This window comes from Ovis aries, chromosome 18, assembly GCF_016772045.2.
Source record: "Ovis aries strain OAR_USU_Benz2616 breed Rambouillet chromosome 18, ARS-UI_Ramb_v3.0, whole genome shotgun sequence".
Lineage (NCBI taxonomy): Eukaryota > Metazoa > Chordata > Mammalia > Artiodactyla > Bovidae > Ovis > Ovis aries.
Genome location: NC_056071.1, coordinates 36261019 through 36275600, shown reverse-complemented (window position 1 = coordinate 36275600; position 14582 = coordinate 36261019).

Sequence of the window (14582 nt, the reverse complement as noted above, 5' to 3'; positions counted from 1 at the left end):
ATGTGCTGTCTAGGTTTGTCAAAGCTTTTCTTCCAAGGAGCAAGCGTCTTTTAATTTCATGGCTGCAGTCACCACCTGCAGTGATTTTGGAACCCCCCCAAAATAAAGTCAAGAGTGTGTTCATAAGTCCAATTTATTTGTAAGTCCAACACAGTTAGCCTAGGTAGCCAACTAACGCAGTTAGCTTTCTATGACTGTACTGTAGTAGATGTATAATAGCTTTCACACAAACAATACATAAAAAAACAAACATGAAAAATAAAACATTTTTAGTCATATAGTATTGTACCTTAAATGGACTTCCCTGGAGTTCAAATGATATAGAATCTGCCTGCTATGCAGGAGACTTTTCTTGGGCTTCAGAATCATCAACATCAGGAGAGAGTACAGTTGCAGCTTGCCCTCCATCTCCTATTGCTGATGATTGTTCAGCTCTATCATTTCTCACCTCCTCTCCCTCCTCCAGTGGGTAACTCTTCTTGCCAGCCCCAGTATCCTAGCCATTGTCATGTATTACTGTATTTTTCAAGGTACTATCTATGTGTTAGTTGCTCAGCCATGTCCGACTCTTCGCAACCCCACAGACTGTAGCCCACCAGGCTTCTCTGTCCACGCTCTGTCCATGGGATTCTCCAGGCAAGAATTCTGGAGTGGGTAGCTATTCCCTTCTCCAGAGGATCTTTCCAACCCAGGGATTGAAACCTAGTCTCCTGCATAGCAGGCAGATACTTTATCATTTGAACTACAGGGAAGTCCCTTTAAGGTCCTATACTATATGACTAAAAATGTTTTATTTTTTTGTGTTTGTTTTTTATGTATTATTTGTGTGAAAGGTATTATAAATCTAATACAGTATAGTAATATATAGCTGATTTTGTTAGTTGGGTACCTAGGCTAACTTTGTTTGACTTACAAATAAATTGGACTTATGAATCTACTCTCAGAATGGAACTCATTCATATGTAGGGGACTTACAGTGTGCATATATATTGATATATATAGACATACATGTGTATGTGTGTGACACATGCATACATATACATACCTTAGTGAAATCATTACTAAGAAATAAGTTTTCAAAACAGAATTGTTAAGTATTCAGAGAAGATATGGCTAGATAGCAGAAAAAAGAAAATATTAAAATTTAGGAAATAAATCTAAAAAATAAAATGGTAAAATTGCTTCAGAAATTGTCTAAATTAAAAGGGGAAAAATGGATAATTGACTCCTGAAACCACAGGAAAGAATGTGTATAGTAAAATTGAAAGGAAAATAAAATGAAACAAAAGAAGTAATATAAATAATTAGGGGTTAGGAAGAATATGAGATTCAGTATATAAAATTCAATCAAAGAATATCAATCTAACAAATGGTATTCACAAAGCAGAAGTTAACACAGTGAAAATAGTGAAAGTAACATGGTGAAAATGACACACATAATTCAAACACTTCCTTAAAGAATGAATGTACATAACAAAAGTTCATAAAACATTAACCAATATGAAAAATATTCTCACAAATTTATTAGGCTGATAAAAAGAAAGAATCCCTTGGATAGCCAGAAAAAAAAATTTACTTTAATTAAAATTATCCTGATTTCAGATTTCTTCATAGCACCATTTAATATTATAAGACAATGAAACAACACCCAAAAGATACTAATGAAAGAAAGAAAAGTCATGAAAAAGATTTCATAACTAGGCAATCTTTTCTTTAAGATAGGCCACAGGCAAATAGTGCTAGCCTGGAAAAAGTAGGATACGTATGACAAAATACAGTGCAAATACTATTCACCCTGCCAGGTGAGTAATTACGCCATGAACATGTGGAGAAAGAAATGGTAGGAAATTTATCTCATTTTGAGTAACTGATCATCTATGGCGTAAATATACCAATGTATAATCTTCATATAATTAAATTGAAGATACAATTTAGAGCTGAAAAACAAGTGGTAAAATGTTAGGGATCTATAAGAGTAAACACTAGGAATAATTAGATTATTAGTGCTAAAATTACATGATAAAAGAGAGTTACAAAAGGATTCAAGCTATTATTATTGATGATGCTTAGCCAATAAGAATATAGTATTGCCTCAACATAATAAAGGCTATATATGACAAACCCACAGCTAATATCATACTCAGGAGTAAAAATCTGAAAGGCTTTCCTCTAAGATCAGGAACAAGACAGGGATACCCACTCTCACCACTTTTATTCACCACAGTGTTAGAAGTCATAGCTACAGCAATCCAAGAAGAAAAAGAAGTAAAAGGAATCCATATTGGAATAGAAGTAGTACAAGCTGTTATGGTTTTCAGATAACATGATACTGGACATATAAAATCCTAAAGACTCTACCAGAAAACTACTAGAGCTCATCAGTGAATTTGATAAAGTGTCAGAATACAAAATTAATATACAGACATCTGATTCATTTCTACACACTAGCAATGAAAGCTCAGAAAGAGAAATTAAGGAAGCAATCTCATCTACTATAGTATCAAAAGAATAAAATACCTAAGAATAAACCTACTTAAGGAGGCAAAAGACCTATACTCTGAAAACTAGAAGATGCTGATGAAAGAAACTGAAGAAAACACAGTTGGAAAGATATACAGTGTCCTTGGACTGAAAGAATCAATATTGTCCAAAATGACTCTCCTACCCAGGCAGTCTACAGGCTCAATACAATCCCTATCAATTTACCAATGGCATTTTTCACAGAACTAGAACAAAAAATTTTAAAACTTCTGAAAACACAAAGAACTCTGAATAGTCAAAGCAATCTTGAGAAAGAAAAATCAGGCTCTCTGACTTTAGACCACATTACAAAGCTACCATAATCAAAGCAATATGGAACTGAAACAAAAACAGACACATAGACCAATGAAACAGGGTAGAAAGCCCAGAAATAAATTCACAGCACCTATGGTCAACCTATGACAAAATAGCAAGAATATAATATACAATGGAGAAAAGACAGTCTCTTAAATAAGTGGTACTGGGAAAATTGGATGGCTACATGTAAAAGAATGAAACTAAAACATTCTCAACGCCATATATAAAAATAAACTCAAAAGGATTAAAGACCTAAATGTAAGACTGGATACTATAAAACTCTTAGAGGAAAACACTCTTTGATATAAATCCCAATAGTATCTTTTTGCAACCATATACCTAGAATAATGCAAATAAAAACAAAAATAAACAAATGGGATTTAATTAAACTCAAAAGCTTTTGCATGACAAAGGAAACCATAAACAAGACAAAAAGATGACCTACAGAATGGGAGAAAATCCTACAAGGGAATAATTTCCAAAATACACAAACAACTGATAAAGCTCAATATCTAAAATTTAAAAAAAAAAACAAGCTAATTAAAATATGGGCAGAAGATCTAAATAGATATCTCTCCAAAGAACACATATATTAATAGATGGCTGAAAGACACATGAAAGATGCTCAACACTGCAAATTGTTAGAGAAATGCAAATCAAAACTACAATGAGGTATCACTTCAAACTGGTCAGAAAGGCCATTGTCAAAAGGACTACAAGCAATAAATACTGGAAGGGGTGTGAAGAAAAAGGAACCCTTTATATTGTTGGTGGGAATGTAAATTGGCAGAACCACTATGGTGAATAGCATGGAGATTCCTTTAAAAAATAAGAAAAAGAGTAATTATATGATTCTGCAATGCCATTCCTGAGCTTATAGCTGGAGAAAAGATATCTACACCCCAATGTTCACTGCAGCACTATTTACAATAGTGAAGATATAAAAGCAACCTAAATCTCCATCAATAGATGAATGGATAAATAAGACGTGGTATATATATATATATATATATATATATATATATATATATAAATAGATAGATATATTTACAGTGGAATATTAGTCATAAAAAGTATGAACATTTGTGGCAACATGGATGGACCTAGAGATTATCATACTAAGTATTATATAATATCATATATAGTGTGACATTATATGAAATATATTATTATTTGTATTACATATTTGTCTTTCTCTGTCTAGCCTACATAGACAAAGACTAGACAAAGATAAATATCATATACTATCACTTATATGTGGAATATAAAAAATGATGCTAATGAATTTACATACAAAACAAAAATAGATCCACAAGCACAGAAAACAAATTTACTGTTACCAAAGGGAAAAGTGGGGAAGGATAAATTAGGATTAACAAATATATATTACCATATACAAAACAGATAACCAATAAGGACCTACTATACAGCACAGGTCGGAGAAGGCAATGGCACCCCACTCCAGTACTCTTGCCTGGAAACTCCCATGGACGGAGGAGCCTGGTAGGCTGGAGTCCATGGGGTCACTGAGAGTTGGACACGACTCGGTGACTTCACTTTCACTTTTCACTTTCCACTTTCATGCATTGGAGAAGGAAATGGCAACCCACTCCAGTGTTCTCGCCTGGAGAATCCCAGGGACGGGGGAGCCTGGTGGGCTGCCGTCTATGGGGTCGCACAGAGTCGGACACGACTGAAGCGACTTAGCAGTAGCAGCAGTATACAGCACAGGTATGTATACTCAGTACCGTATAAAAATCTATAAGAGAAAAGCATATATATATATGGCTGAATATGTGAATCATATATACATATATGGCTGTACACCTGAAACTAACACAATATTGTAAGTTAACTATACCTCAATTTAAAAATAAGAATACTGAATGACAGAAGAAAGAAGGGATCAAGGGTATCATATGTGGAAAAACACAGAAAGCCAACAGAAAACAAAATATATCATAATAGAATTAAATTCAAGCATTATCTATTATATAAATAAATATAAATGGTTTTAATTTATATTTGGGTTTAACTTATATAGTAAAAGATATGACTAAACTAAAAATCAAAATTTATCTCTGTGCCAAAGATGAATGACAAAAATAATGCAACTTATAAATGTTAAAAATTAAGAATATATAATCAGTAAATACAAATAAGGGCTTCCCTGATAGCTCAGTTGGTAAAGACTTCGCCTGCAATATAGGAGACCCCAGTTCAATTCCTGGGTAAGGAAGATCCACTGGAGAAGGGATAGACTACCCGCTCTAGTATTCTGGCCTCGAGAATTCCATGGACTGTATAGTCCATGGAGTTGCAAAGAGTTGGACACGAATGAGTGACTTTCACACACACATAAATGTAAATAAAAAATAAGTTGAGGCTGCAAGCAATAGTTATATGTAATAACAATTTAATAATATGTAATAATTACCCAAATGCTAAATAATACAGCAGGAATACTAAGTTCTAAATATTTGATAAAAATATACAACCATTAGGTTGTGGGTGGAAACAAGTCTTTTCATATACTGTGGAAGTGAATGTCAAGTATCACATTCTTTATTGGAGATAATTTGGCAAAACTTTTTTATGTAGCTAGGCATTTATGCTATAAATATATATTTACACATGAAATAGCATTATTTATAATATTCATTGCTATATTTTTTATAATAGCAAGAGACTGGGAATAATTCGAGTATCAACGGGGAATTCTCTACGTTGTCTAATTGAACATTGTCTAATATATATGGTTAAGTGAAAAAAAGCAGGTTCAGAATGGTATTTGTGTATATGTATGTGTGTATGTGTGTGTACATATAATAAATATAAGGAAGAGGAGGACTAGAAATATATGTTCGTAAACGCTCACATACGCTTTAAGAGACTCCAGAAGGATGTACACATAAACTAACAAAATTGGTATGAATGAAAGTGGAAAATAAGTGGGAAACAAATTGGATGGTGCAGGATGAGACTAAGACTTTGCAATATATACAGTTCTTATGTCGTTGTGCTTTTAAAACCATATACCATATTACATATTTTGAAAAAGAAAAACTATTACACAGTTTAGGGGGAATCAGTGAAACATGTCCTCTGCTCTCAGATAGCATAGATGTAATTATGGAAAGAGGTTATTACAATTTTTACAAGACCTGGTAAAACAAAAGAACAAAGTGTTATGAGATTTCATAGGATGGGTAGTGTGATCTGGTAAGGATAATAAAAATATCCTTATAGGAAAATTAGCATTTGAGCTGGTCCAGCTTTATAGACACACGACTTGTGTTATTTTTCAGAAGAGACTTGCACTTTGGTTTAATGTGTCATTTTTGCAATCTTGAAATTCTATATTTTAATAAACAATCCTATATTTTTATTTTGAACTGGGTACCACAAATTATGCAGCCAGTCCAGCACTGGAGATAGAATTTGGGATTAATGTTTCTTCATTGTTATTCTCCTAACACTAAGGTTTCTCAAAAAAACCTCTGGATCAATGGATAGGTTAGGATATAAAGGGAAAACAAGCATATGAAATATTATAATTCACATTTTTGGTAATTCTGATTACCATGATTTACATTTTAATGTCTGATTCCTACTTTTTAATCTGCCTTATCCTATTCTATACAATACTTACATAATATGTCATATTAATAAATGACTATGAACAAAATTCCTAGAGGAAACTGTCACTCTAACAATGGCTATTAAAAAGCAGGGGCTTCAAAATTTATATTCAGGTGAGACACAGGGACAATAATAGATTGGAGGAGGTGGATCTCCTGGATTTCCCTAAAAGTTGCACTTGCCTGTGGCCAAGCTTATCTTCAAGTTTCCATCAGTTTAACTAAACTTTAGACAGGTTTCTTCCAGATTGTGGACCACTGACTTTCCTTTTCTTAGAGAATTTACTTTAGAAAGGCTGAAATTATTAATATAATTTATTTCTCTACTCCTTTGAGAGGTACATCTTTTTAAAAGCTTCTTGCCAGTCTTAAACCCAGAAATGTCTTTCTCAAGGGTCCCTTGGATTTCCCTTTGAAATACAAACATCAAAGAAAACAGAGCCCCATTTCCCAGTTTCTATTGGAAGATAGGAGCCTAACTTCTATGGGATATCTTGTTCCAAGTTGTTCAACTTCTTTCTATCATGAAGATATAAGGAAGTTTTCTTTTCCTTTAAGTAAAACCCAGAGCCACACAGATGACCTGTGATCCCCTGACAGCAGCTATTATAAACTCTCCAACATTTTGTTTCAGTAGAATTTGGTTCAGACTGACTTCTGATCTCTAAGCCCTAATGGCAACATGCTTGAGAAAAGTCTTCCTCACCTCCTTAATTTTGTCCTTTGTCTCGGTGATTTTTACTTTGACGTTAGCATTTTATAAATATGAAGAAAATGTCTGTTGTCCGTGTCAAGAGTGAAGTCCTGATAAAGATTATGATTCTGTAGAGGAAATGTGGAAATTGGCAAAATTGTATCCCCATACCTGATAAATCATGTCTTTAGGGCACTGGGGTGAAATGCAATTTTAATAGATTTCTATGCTAACAATTATGTAAATATTTTATTAGTGTTAACATTAGCATCCACAGTGTTTATGATTCAAAGTAGACTGGAAGTGAAATGGGATAAGAAACAGTGTCTCAGCCTTTAGATAGACAGCCCCTTTTCTGGTCCTTGCAGCCTTAAGGTAGATCAATGAGTTGTTTCCTGGCCTTCTCTCTGCCAGCAGTTGCCTGGTGGTGATTTAGCTTTCTTTTTTGTGCTTGATGTGGTGTCATATTTTTCTTAAGATCTTCTGCATCTCAGATGTGATATTTCAAAGCATTCGTTTTTCATGCAGTGTTTCTGCAGGTCCCTCCTCCATTTTAAAATGCTGAGTATTATCCTCGCTGCTCCAAAGAAATGGACCTCATATTTCAACACCTCATCTAATAGGATTTTTGTTTCTGCTCTGATGAAATGTGGCTTAGATATATTTTTTTTTCTATACTCCTCTGCTTGCTGGCAAAGTGCATACCAAGTAACGTGAATGCATTCTTTGTTTCTGAATTGAAGAGTGTTTACAAAGAAAAAAAAAAATGAGGGACTCTGTATGCAAATGAAATCTTTGGCACAGAGTTCCACCTAGTTAAACACCTAAATATGCCCCCTGCAGAAAATTAGGTGCTGAATTGTGCACCAATGTCCTTAAAGGCATTAATTAGACCTTTAATTTTATCATGTGGGAAATGCGCTCCAGTCAAGAAACACCTGGTGAAGACAAACATGAAAGGAAACAATCAAATTAGTGTCTCGATAAACAGCACCGAAATATTAAACAAAATGCATTGAGATTAAACAAACAGGAACGACAGACATAGAGGAAAAGGAAAGAACACTAGTACCTGGGCTTCTACCTTCAGGGATGAAATTAAAACGTGAATTGCATTTTAAAACAAATATTCCCAGAAAGGAAAACTGTTGCCCTGATTTTTAAGGCAAAAATCACCATGGACTCATTTGAAAAACATTAATACCTGGTACTGAATAGATTTTTGTGTACACCTTCATTTAAATGGCCTTTTAAAAGAAAAATTTACACAACTGTATAAATCATTCCTAGTGAACTTACTGATAGGACTTCCCTGGTGGCTCAGACAGTAAAGGGTCTGTCTACAATGCGGGAGACCCGGGTTTGATCCCTGGGTTGGGAAGATCCCTGGAGAAGGAAATGGCAATCCACTCCAGGACTATTGCCTGGAAAATCCCATGGAGAGAGGAGCCTGGTGGGCTACAGCGCATGAGGTCGCAAAAGAAATCCTTCAGGACAAAAACATTCATGGTAAATTCAGTGCTTCCAAATATAGTAACTATTCTGGATATGAATAGTAAAATATTTCCTAATGATAAGCATATGCAAACACATACCTCAAAGTACACTACATATATCATACACAAGCACATATACATGTATGTGCTCAGTTTGCCCAATCAGGTCTGACTCTGAGACTCCATGAACTGTTGCCCACCAGGTTCCTTGTCCATGGAATTTTCCAGGAAAGAATACAGGAGAGGTTTGCCATTTTCTACTCCAGGGTATGTCTATATAATTATTAACGGCTTTTGTTGTGGAAAGAGATCATATATCCACATGCCATTTGATGCTCTAAGTCCCCCACCCCTTTCCCATCTACAAATCATTTGGAAAACATTGCTACTAACGGTAGACACAGTTCCAATATTGGGCCTCTCTGAGTTACTCTCAACAGTTGTTAGTAAGGAAAGAACACAGGCGTGAATCAAGTTCCCCCTCAGAACACACATTTAGAACTCTGAAATATAGGGTCATCACATGTCTTAGAAAAACAGAATTCCTTTTTGAACTTAGGATGTGGTTTTGTTCATTTTTAAATTCATTTTCTGAACTTTCTTCATTCTTTCAGAAGCCATTATTCTTTTTGTTAATTTATCTAAAATAGTGACTTCAGAAAGCTCTTATTTTGAGAGTACTACCATAGCATCGCAGAACAAATAAATGTAGAAAGATAAGTTAGTCAGAAAACTAACTTCTGATAGTTGTGTCGTATTTAGTAAAGGGAAAAAATACTGCTAAAACAGTTACAGTCAAGTCTGTTCGTTTGTTTGTTTGTTAAAGGGTCAGATAGTAAATACTTAAGGCTGTGAAACAGGCATCCAGCCCTAGGCCTGCTATTTCTAGCCTCGGTTCCATTGGGTCGGGGATGTGATGACCACAGATGAGGGGAAATCAAGTGATTAATTGCTTTGGTCAAGTTGCTCTTTGGAAGACAAATCTAGCAGAAATGGGCTAAACTCTAAAGGTACTGGATTTAGGACTAAACACAAGTTTAAATTTCTTATGAAAGAAGGCTGTAGCTTTGGTTTTAAACTGGAAATACATTGTCTTCCCTGACAAAACTTCCCCAACAAAGTCCAGTAGCCTTACATGACTGTCCTTCCTCTCCTTTCATGTAGTACTCTCACTGACCCTTGTGTTTCACGATTCTGTCTCATTCTCTGCTATTTATGTTGCTCTGTTTTAGCTCCCACATGCCAACCCATGTGTTAATATTCTCTCTACTTGGAGTAGCATCAGAACTAACATAATTCACTTCCTTTCATCCCATAATATCCTCTTTATAAGCAAACTCCACTGAAAGGTGGTGACGTTTACAAACTTCCCAAACTGGAATAGGTATTTCTATTGGCTCCCCCAGCAGATGATTTATGTCTTTACATCTCACAAGCTAGCAAACAAAAACCTTTTAATTTTAGAACACTTTGAGATTTATAGAAAACCTGTGGAGGTGACACAAAGGGTTTCCTTATACCTACACCAAGTTTCCCCTATTATCAACATCTTAGGTTGGTATGGGCATTTGTGAAAACTAATGAACCAATATAGACACACTATTATTGACTGAAGCCCATATTTCATTCCTTTTTCTTATTTTTTCCTAGTAACCATTTTTTTTGTTCCAAGATTTCATCCAGGATATGCATTACATTTATGTTTCATATTTCTTTCCTTAGCCTCCTCTTGGCTATAATACATACTCAGATTTTTCTTATTTCTGATGACTGGTATTTTTGAGAAGTACTGATGAGGTATGTTGTAGAATGTCCTTCCACTGGGATGTGTGTCACATTTTTCTTATGAGTAAACTGGGACTATGTATTTTGGGGAGAAAACCCATAGGAGTAAAATGTCATTTTCATCATACAAAATCAAGAATACATACCGTCAGCATGACATCACCGTTTTAACTTTTATCATGCCACTAAGGAAATATGATTGGGTTTCTCCAACAGTAAAGTTACTCTTTTATCCTTCTTTCCAAGCTACTCTTCACAAGAAGTGGAGAGTAATGCTCCATCTCCTCAAAGGGTGTGAGAGGTCAAAACAGCCTGCCATAGAACTGTAAATATATCACTTTATATGACAAAGAGGAATTAAAGTTTAAATGAATTACACACTTATAATCAATTTATTCCAAAATAGGGAGATTATCTTGGATTACCTAGGTGGACAAGTAATTACAAGTGTCCTTAATTAAAAGTGGAGAAGTGTCAGAGAGATGTGGCTTTAGGAGAATAATGACTGAGATGCAGAGTTCCTTGCTCTGGTCATAGTTAAAGGATAATTAACCAAGGTATGTGAGTAGCTTCTAAAAGCTGATGAAGGCAAAGGAAAAGATTTACCCCTAGAATCTTAAAAATGGATTGCAGCCTTATTTACACTTTGTTTTTACCCAGTGAGATACATGTTGAATTTCTACCCTGTAGGACTATATGAATGTTGGAGTATCTATGTAATATAAGCTGAGATTTCTTTGCATGAAGAATTAGCACTTCTCCAGTTATTTATGTATTCAGCTCTCTATATGAACATAGACTTATTTATATTTTAGGTAATAGACCAACATTATTTTGCTTGTTAAACTGTTCCCATTTTGATCATTGGGAGCTCTTATCATGGCTCCTGTGTCCCTTTTATATACCCTCATTAGTGTGTGTATGTTTGTGTCTGTGAGAGAGAGAGAGAATGTGTGTAAGTGTGTATGTAGTGGGTGGAGGGAGGTTTCAGTACTTATGTCAGGTAATACAAGATGTTTCAGGTTCATCTTATATATTTACTATCTGAATCCTAGAATCAGCCATTTCTACAAAGAACCATGGTTCCTTTTATTATAGAACAGCATCATAAATCAAGATCCAGAAGGTAGATATGCTTGTTGATAGTGGGGTGTCCTTCCTTCTGTGTTCTCTGCCTGGCAAAGCAAGGGCTTGTATGTGTATATACTAAGCTGGGTATATAAACGTATCCATAAATATTTCTATATATAAGGTGACCATGAGTTCACACCAATGTCTTCAACTTAGACATATTAACACGTGATCTTTCTAGACTTTTCTCACTCCAACAGTGAGAAACCTGAGACTCCCACCATCTATCATCCATTCGCTGACTCACTTAATTTCAATATGTAAGTATATTGGTATCAGAATCATTAACCTATATTCTCAGGGAAAACAAATACACCAACTAGACACAGTCCTTATGTGCATTTTATTTTGCACTGAATCTTAGAGATTCTACCCATTTCCAAAGCTACGTAGCTCAGCACTTTGTTTTTCCCACCCTATTCCATGAGGTGGTCTCAGACATATGTAAATGAATGAATTGTTCAGGTCCCATATTATATCTGCATCAAACATAGCATGGTAAAAGTGTATGATATATACTAAAATAGATATCATTCACTGTTTATCTGAAATTCAAATTTAATTTGCTCATGTTTTTAATCTGGCATTCCTACTCCTTCTGTTCTGGAAATGCCTCATGTGTATTGGTCCTACTTTCAATCTCTAACCTGAAATTCTAATCCCAGCCCTGGTAATATCTATAAAACATTAAATTTTGTGTACATACTGACTGACTGCACCAAGGAATCTTGAATAAAGGCAGAGAAATTCCTTAAATGTGGCTTCTCAAAGACCTACATAGCTAGACTTTTAAAAAACCAAAAATAACATACCCAACCGTAATTTTATCTACTTAGATGTAAGATAATTAACAAGAAAATTAAACAATTGTTTTCTTGAGCAAAGGATTTCAATGGTGTATATTGGTTGAGAAATATCCCAAAAGTAAACGTCCCTAGGTGAAGTTTAAGCACAGCATAGGTTATTAGATTTAAAATCATTAACACATAAACTTCTCAAAGCATAAGTTGATTGCTGGAAATATATTCCCATTAAATAAAAAAGAAGACTAATAAAGTTCCCAAAGTTTTTGAAAGCTTATTATAGCAAACACTTTTGAAATAGAGTGATTACAACATAAATCCTTTTGAAAGTGAAGGGAATCAGGCTGAAATAGAGAAAGTTATTTTTTAATGATGTTAAAATGGTGTTTTCTATTCAAAACAGCCTCTGGTGGCTTTGTTATTATTGTTCTAAGAAATTTGCTGATGTCATATGACTTTTACATATTATTTCAGACTATTCCATGAGGTAATTGATCTAAGACTCCTAAGAATGAATGTACTACTAAGTCGCGTCAGTCGTGTCCGACTCTGTGCCACCCCATAGACAGCAGCCCACCAGGCTCAACCGTCCCTGGGATTCTCCAGGCAAGAACGCTAGAGTGGGTTGCCATTTCCTTCTCCAATGCATGAAAGGAAAAGTGAAAGTGAAGTTGCTCAGTAGTGTCTGACTCTTAGCGACCCCATGGACTGCAGCCCACCAGGCTCCTCTGTCCATGGGATTTTCCAGGCAAGGGTACTGGAGTGGGGTGCCATTGCCACTCCAAAGAATGAATGTAGGTGACTAGAAAATATAGAATTGCTTACTAAATTTCATTTTTTAAAAATACTAAAATCAATTAAATCAATGGATATACCCAATTCGTAAAGCTCTAAGCAAAAGGCATTATATGCGTAAAAAGTAGAAAAAGCAAAGCAACTGAGTAGCAGTGATGAATTTATTAGATGAGATGGCAAGGAAACAGAATTCATTCTGGTTGGGGTAGTGTGGGCGAATGAGTGGGTACTGTTGAATTTTATATTTCAAATATATTTTAAGCTAAATAGAAAATCTGGAGAAGGAAATGGCAATCCAGTCCAGTATTCTTGCCTAGAGAATCCCATGGACAGAGGAGCCTGGTGGGCTGCTGTCCATGGGGTCGCACAAAGTCGGACATGACTGAAGCAACTTAGCAGCAGCAAATAGAAAATCACTAACATATCATGTATATTCAAAAGCTTTATCTGACTATATATTTTCATTTTTTCCAATTGCATGTTCTTATCTAAAGGTGATTATTTTCTGTTGTTTTGAAATTTTTCTCCTTTTTTAAGATAACACTTAAAAATAATCAAATTGCGCAGTCATATCCAAAGCTTTAAACATGTTCTATTTGAAATAACCTTTTCAATAATTCACTTACTTATCTTTTCCATAAAATTCCAATATCTTTGCAGAACAAACTGCTCATATATCTGTCCCAGATGGAAGGTTGAGAGAAGTTATTATTTAATGGCAGAATAACAGCACTTTAACTTTTCTCTTTGACCTCATTATCTGTGGTGAGTCAGTAAATAGTTTGTCTTTTTTTTTTTAATCACTGCTTGTGTTGTTTGAGACAGGTACTATATCTTTCAGATTTCTATTAATAGAATGCAAGTGAAGGCAGCTAAGGACCATAGATTCACGCTACTGACAAGTGTTCACTTTTAAACCTTAAGGACACTCACTAGATTTCCAAACTAGCCATGTTCTTTAAATATACTGAGTATATTTTATATTTATATAAAACATATACTGAGTATATATTTTAAAGAATGTTTTGAATATTATTATTAGGGGCTGAATTAACCCCTTCAGATATTCATAGTTGAAGTCCTAAGCCCCAATGCTTCAGATCATCTTTGGAAAAATGATCACTGCAGAAGTAATGAATTTAGATGAGGTTATACTGACCTGAAACTATCACAACAGTGTTAACCAGTTATACTGAAATACAAAATGTTTTTGGTGTTAAAAAAAAATGGAAAAATAAATAAACAACAAATAAATTTTAAAAAGAAAATACTTCGGACACTAAGAACAAACGATGAAGTTATACTTGAGTAGGATGTGGCCCTAGTTAGAAAATTTAACTCTGGCTTCTTTTGACTTCCATTGGTCAAAAAATGTAAGCAAAAGTGACTTGTCACTTCT